General features: G+C 37.6%; 1 non-coding gene across 1 annotated transcript; it reads right to left on the bottom strand.

Annotated features, from left to right (window-relative positions):
- Positions 1-6,269: 6,269 nt before the first annotated feature.
- On the bottom strand, positions 6,270-6,342 carry TRNAG-CCC (transfer RNA glycine (anticodon CCC)). Its single transcript has one exon. It is a non-coding gene; the product is annotated as a tRNA-Gly (tRNA).
- Between the last annotated feature and the right edge of the window lie 1,338 nt (positions 6,343-7,680).

The raw sequence follows: 7,680 nt of genomic DNA, 5'->3' as shown, positions 1-7,680 counted from the left end.
ACCTGAGCATGTCAGCTCTGTAGTTTGCGGCACGCAGGCTCTAGTTGAGGCACACCAGCTCAGTAGTTGCGGCACACGGGCTTAGTTGCCCTGCAGCATGTGGGATCTTAGTTCCCTGACCAGGGATCAAACCCGCGTCCCCTGCATTGTAAGGCGGATTTTTTACCACAGGACCACCAGGGAAGTCCCTCCCCTCCCTCTTTAAAGGTAACTCCTATTCTGAATTTTATGTTTTTTGTTTGTTTTGTTTTGTTTTTTTGCGGTATGCGGGCCTCTCACTGTTGTGGCCTCTCCTGTTGCGGAGCACAGGCTCCGGACACGCAGGCTCAGCGGCCATGGCTCACGGGCCTAGCTGCTCCGCGGCATGTGGGATCTTCCCGGACCGGGGCACGAACCCATGTCCCCTGCATCGGCAGGCGGACTCTCAACCACTGCGCCACCAGGGAAGCCCGAATTTTATGTTTATAATATTCATTCATGTTTTTGTGCTTTTACCACACACACACACACACACACACTCACACACACACGCATACATATCCATAAACAATATGTGTAACACTGCCTTGCTTTTTAAAATTAAGGTATAATTGATATTGCATGTTTTTAAACTTTATATGAATGGTACCATACTGTACCTATTCTGCAACTTGCTCTTTTTCCCCTCTGTTATATTTTTTTGAGATTTATTCATTCGTATAGAGTTCTTATTCATTTATTTTAAACAACTGTTTAGTATTCTTTTATATTAAAATACCGTAATTTATCCATTCTTTGGCTGATGGACATTTATGTTGTCTTCAATGCTTCTGTTCAAATCTCCCTGAGAAGGTAATGGAATATAGAGAGACAAGAGCGGAAGCGTGAAAACCAGTTAGAAGACTCTTCAGAGTGCAGCAGAAAGCCAGCAGTGGCTAGGGCTAAGATAAAGCAACTGAGATGAATAGACATGGAGAAATTTGGTATATATTTTGGAAATGCAGCTGATTGGACTTACAAATGGATTGATAGGGAGGAGGGGTTGCAGAGAGACGGTTAGAAATCAAGGATGAATTGGCCTTGAGCTAATTTTGGCCTTGAGCTATTTTTCGAGGCATCTAAAGGCCCAAATCTTAGAACTTCAAAAAGTAACATGTGATGTGATATCTTTCTTCTCTAGTACCTTGCAATGTACAGTATTAGGTACTTCATAAAATTCTGTTGAATGAATAAATAATTGAATAAATAATAGACTTTCTAATTGGTTCTCTATGGTATACTGGGATTACATTGAGATTTAGCTATATGACAATCTAGAATATTTTCAGATGAAATGAAATGAAGTGGGGTTTTGTTAAAATAATCAAGAGGGGAATGTGTGTGTTTGAGGATTATTAGTAAAACAAGATTGACACTATGTTAAACATTTTTGAAGCTGAGTGATGGGTATATGGAAATTGCACTTTTGTGAATGTTTGAAAATTACCATGATTAAAAAGTGTAAAAAGAGATAAGAAAAAATTTTAGCTATCTTCCCATCAAGATGTGAGTTGGCCCAATATGGCATCAAGTAATCATCCAAATACGTAATAACCACTCCACGTAAGTAGGTTGTCAGAAAATTCAGGTGGTCCAGGCAAAGTTCTTAACTTTTGGGGTTTACAAATTCCTTAGAGAATTTGATGAAACATGTGAAAACTTTTCCCAGAAAAAAAATACACATATACACAATTTTGCATAAATATATCAGGATTTTTTTTATTTTTTTAAAGCTGATGTCATAGACCAGGTTAAGAAATCCAGATAAGGACTTTCTTGATGGTCCAGTGGGTAAGACTCTGTGCTCCCAATGTTGGGGGCCCAGGTTCGATCCCTGGTCAGGGAACTAGATCTCACATGCATGCCACAACTAAAGTCCACATGCTGCGACTAAAAAAAATGATCCCGCATGCTGCAACTAAAGATCCCGCATGCCACAACGAAGATCCCACGCAACTAAGACCTGGCGCAGTCTAAATAAATAAATAAATAAATAAATGTATGTATGTATATATATATATACACACACATATATGTGTATATATATGTACACACATATATGTGTGTATATATATACACACACATATGTGTGTGTATATATATACACACATATATGTGTGTACATATATATACACATATATGTGTGTGTATATATATATATACATACATACATTTATTTATTTATTTATTTATTTAGACTGCGCCAGGTCTTAGTTGCGTGGGATCTTCGTTGTGGCATGCGGGATCTTTAGTTGCAGCATGCGGGATCATTTTTTTTAGTCGCAGCATGTGGACTTTAGTTGTGGCATGCATGTGAGATCTAGTTCCCTGACCAGGGATCGAACCTGGGCCCCCAACATTGGGAGCACAGAGTCTTACCCACTGGACCATCAAGAAAGTCCTTATCTGGATTTCTTAACCTGGTCTATGACATCAGCTTTAAAAAAATAAAAAAAATCCTGATATATTTATGCAAAATTGTGTATATGTGTATTTTTTTTCTGGGAAAAGTTTTCACATGTTTCATCAAATTCTCTAAGGAATTTGTAAACCCCAAAAGTTAAGAACTTTGCCTGGACCACCTGAATTTTCTGACAACCTACTTACGTGGAGTGGTTATTACGTATTTGGATGATTACTTGATGCCATATTGGGCCAAAGATCCCTGGTCCGGGAAGATCCCACATGCCACAGAGCAACTAAGCCTGCGAGCCACAACTACTGAGCCTGTGTGCCACAACTACTGAAGCCCATGCGCCTAGAGCCCCTGCTCCACAACAAGAGAAGCCACCACACTGAGAAGCCCATGCACCGCAACAAAGAGTAGCCCCCGCTCATCACAACTAGCGAAAGCCCTAGCGCAGCAACAATGCAGCCATAAATAAATAAATAAATATTTAAAAAAAATTATCCCACCTTGTCTTATTTTTTAATTTAAAAAAATTAAAGTTTTTAATGAAAATTAATTTTTTATGTTTTAAATTTTTTTCTATGTTTAGTATTTGTACTGTAAGATTTGATTTGATTTAAGTTCTTTTTTTGGAGAAGTTGTTAACTCCAGGGGTGGGGCAGGGAAAATAAAAGGTGATTCTGGAGCATCTTGTGATGCCAAGAAAAGTAAGGAAGTACTCAAAAACCAATGGCAGCATATCAAAAAGACATAGGGGCCTACTAGAAAGGACTTTCAGTGACCAAAGATGAAACAATTTGAGCAAGAAATAAATAACAATAGGATTGGATTATAATCCATAGAATAAAATAAGTATCCATGAATCTTATTGATATTAATAAATTTTAAAATAAATGGGAGTGAAGAGACAGTCTATCTTACATAAAAATTCCAATTAATAAATGTGGAAGAAATGAGGAAAATAGAAAACTGAACACAGAACACCACAGTAATATTTGTTGCAGGCAAGATCCGTCAGCGGATACTAAAATCTGTGGAATAGAAACAGGATATTTTCATAATCTCAAAGTGTCTCCCCCAAATATTTATTAATTATAAAGGTAAAAATAGTAACTTTATAGTGGAGAAACCTGGCAAATAGCACCTTAACCAAGTGATGGGAGTTAACATCACTGGTATAAGATACCAATATCATGAACTCCTGGATTATGATGTCCTAAGAAGGACACATCACTTCCGTGAATTCTGATCAAAAATGCATAAAACTCAATTTAATCATGAGAAAATAGCAAATTCTATAGAAAACCTAACTAATATTCTTCAAAAGTGTCAAAGTCGTGAAAGACAAGGAGAGACTGAGGAATGGTTCACATTGTTGGAGACTAAGCAGAGCTTACAACTACATGTGAGATCCTGGATAGGATCATGGAAAAGGATGATAGGGAAAACAGGGTAACCCAAAGAAAGTCTGTAGATTAATTATTATTATTCTCTATTATTAGGTATTATAGCAATGTTAATTTCTTCGTTTTGATCATTATACTGTGGGTCATGTAAATTGTTAAATGTTAGGGGAAGGAACATCAAGTGTACACAGGAACTCTCTGTTCTATGTAACTTTTCTATAAGTCAAATTATTTCAAAATAAAAAAAGTTGCAAACAAAACATAAACCCTGATCTTGCATTGTTTAAGTAATTGTTTAAATGATCTATTCCAATGTTTCTCCAAACTCAGTCATCTGAATACAAATTTCTGGATTTTTACCAATCTACCAAACATTTACTGATTTCTTGCACTGTTTTACAGGAGAGGAAATTGAGGCACAATGAAGTAAGTGACTCAACATCACAGAACTAACAGGTAACGAACCAGGATTCGCCTTTAGGCAGTTTGACTCAGTCTGTGTTAACTTCTCTTCTAGACTACCTCCCTCCTGTACCCAATACTGCGATCACCTGTATCATTCTTTACTTACTAGCTTCTTTAAAGTTGAGCCAGTTTATTTTAAACTTAAAAAACAGCAATTAAACTATATTATAAGGTCCTCCGGATAGGAATTTTTGTTCTCTCTACTGATGTACCACAAGTTCATTGAATAGTGCCTGGCACATTGAAGGTAGTACTCAATAAACATTAATTGAATGAATGAATTAAAAACTTTATATCATAACTGTAAATGGAAAGCCAGAATCATTTTCCAGGAATAGAAAGTAATCTTCAAAATAAATATGATGAGGGACTTCCCTGGTGGCACAGTGGTTAAGAATCCGCCTGCAATGCAGGGGACACAGGTTCAAGCCCTGGTCCAGGAAGATCCCACATGCCGCAGAGCAGCTAAGCCTGTGTGCCACAACTACTGAGCCTGTGCTCTAGCGCCCGCAAGGCACAACTACTGAGCCCACGCACCTAGAGCCTGAGCTCCGCAACAAAATGAAGCCACCACGTTGAGAAGCCCGTGCACCGCAACGAAGAGTAGGCCCCAGTCGCCGCAACTAGAGAAAGCCCGCACGAGGTAACGAAGACCCAACGCAGCCAAAAATAAATAAATAAATAAAAATAATTTTTTAAAAAAATGTAATGCAAGGAAAAAAAAAGTAATGCAAGTGTTAGAAGATATAAAAAAAAGGATACCAGTTACAAACAGACTTTCTCCTTTCTCCTTGATTTAATCAGAAGGTTTCAATTAGAATGACAAAGAGAATAATTTTCTGAGTAAATAGATTTTATTTAAAGTTGTATTAGTTTGCCACCTAAAATCAGCACACAAATGCCCAAGGTAAGGGACCATTCTTCGTGGAAGGTGGCTCTATTCTAAAGGGACCAATCGAGTGAGGGCTCATGTGAGATTAGACAGCTCAGTCTCTCTTGATCATCCTCATGCCTTAAATGTCATCTCTTCTCTTCTGTAATCTCCTACCTCCTCTTGATTATCTCTCATTTCTTTTTTTTTTTGATTACCTCTCATTTCTATCTCTAATCCCCTATAGAATTATTTTTACTTCTTGTAACACTTCTTAGTTCATACCTCTTTAATAGCACTTAAAATATAAATTCATCATTATTTTTCTCCAATTCTGTGTCCTTCACTTAAATTATAATTATGTAGGGCATCGGGGAGTGTGTAATAGCATATTTATATCTCCAGAGCTCTTACCAGTATCTAACAAGATGGTAGGCCCACAACAAACTGTTGAATTATTAAATTAAGAAAATTACAGAAATTAGAGGGGGAGAAAAGAACTGTGTGATTTTCTGCCATCCTTGAAGCCATGATTTTGTCCTCACCTGTGTCTGAAAAGCTTATTATTATTCAGATCCTTTATAAAATCTTCCCAAACACACATGAGGGTTCTCCATGAAGATGAAAAGTAAATAGCAATCCTTTCCTTCAAAAGCTCTCAGAATTAATTTGCTTCCTCGAGCAATTATAATATATCGCTCTTCCTTTGCAGAATATTTGCTAAAACCTGGATGGATGCCTCCATTGTAGACATTACTGCTGTATTTTTGTGGCTTGCTTATAAAGTGAGGTCAGTGCTGAGGTCACTTCTCTGTACCTGGGTGATGATCTCTGCTCTCCACAGAAAGGATGAGGGCCTGTCCTAGCTGACGTTAGGTTAACAAGGTACAGGATGGCAAAGGAAACACACTACAGAGCAATATTCTTTTTTTTTTTTTTTTTTAAGGAAAGCTAATTTTAAAAAACATATTTATTAATTTATTTATTTTTGGCTGCACCGTGTCTTCATTGCGGCATGCGGGATCTTTTTAGTGTGGCATGTGGGATCTTTAGTTGCAGTATGTGGACTTCTTAGTTGCGGCATGCATGTGGGATCTAGTTCCCCGACCAGGGCTCGAACCTGGGCCCCCTGCATTGGGAGTGCAGAGTCCTACCCACTGGACCACCAGGGAAGTCTCAGAACAATATTCTTACTAGAAGCCAGAAATGTAACCTTCCTTGGACATCTCTTGAGATGGTTAATAGCAGTTTCTTTTGAGTATATAATTATGTCTAGATAGAAATCAACCTGTTAACAACTATTGCACTTGAGAACAAGATTCAACATATGAGTACAAGACCTAACATGGGGGCACATGGCAAGCATCCCTGAGATACTGAGCTAAAATTACCTCTACCTTATGAAATTATTATACAGAAATCAATAGCTTTCATACACACAAAAAACACGTAAGAAATATAATGGAGGGACTTCGCTGGTGGCACAGTGTATAAGACTCCACACTCCCAGTGCAGGGGGCCCAGGGTTCGATCCCTGGTCAGAGAACTAGATCCCACATGCATGCTGCAACTAAGAGTTTGCATGCCACAACTAAGGAGCCTGCCTGCTGCAACTAAGACCCGGAGCAACCAAATAAATAAATAAAGTATTAAAAAGAAAAGAAATATAATGGAAGAGAAGAATCTATTATAATAAGCCATAATATATATAAAATTCTTCATTCATTATAAACGTTACTAGAACTTTAAAACCACACTCAGATACCAATTTTCTCCTATCAGACAGGCAAAAACCCAAACGTTTTACAACACACTCTGTTGGCATAGCTGTCAGAAAACACGTACTCTTATACATATAGTATAAAGTGACATAGCCCCTATGGAAGGTAATTTGGCAATAGTGCAAAATTACAAATGCATTTATCTTTATCTTGCCAATGCCTATTCTGGAAGTTTATGCTTTATACCAGCAATGTGTAAAGTAGCTGATGTACACTGTTGCTCATTTCAGCATTGTTAGTAATAGCAGACAACTGGGGGAAAAATCAAGCATTCATCAAAAGATACTTTGTACAAAACATATTTGTACAAAAATAAATTATATAGATCTCAATTGAGGGACATTTTCCAAAATACCTGACTGGTATTCCTTAAAACTGTCAAGGTCAACAAAACCAAGGAAAGTCTAAGAAACTCTCACAACCAAGGGGAACCTAAGGAGACATGATGAGTGAATGTAATATGATCTCCTGGAACAGAAAATGGTAAAACTAAGGAAATCTGAACAAAGTATAGACTTTAGTTAATATTAATGTATCAGTACTAGCTCAATAATTGTAACAAGTGTACCATGCTAAAATAAAATGTTAATAATAGGGGAAAACAGGTATATGGGAATTCTCTGTATTATATTCACAATATTTTTGTAAATATAAAACTGTTCTTGGGCCTCCCTGGTGGCGCAGTGGTTGAGAGTCCGCCTGCCGATGCAGGGGACACGGGTTCGTGCC

Source organism: Physeter macrocephalus, chromosome 5, assembly GCF_002837175.3.
Source record: "Physeter macrocephalus isolate SW-GA chromosome 5, ASM283717v5, whole genome shotgun sequence".
NCBI classification, from domain to species: domain Eukaryota; kingdom Metazoa; phylum Chordata; class Mammalia; order Artiodactyla; family Physeteridae; genus Physeter; species Physeter macrocephalus.
This window is presented reverse-complemented; position numbering and strand designations above follow the sequence as displayed.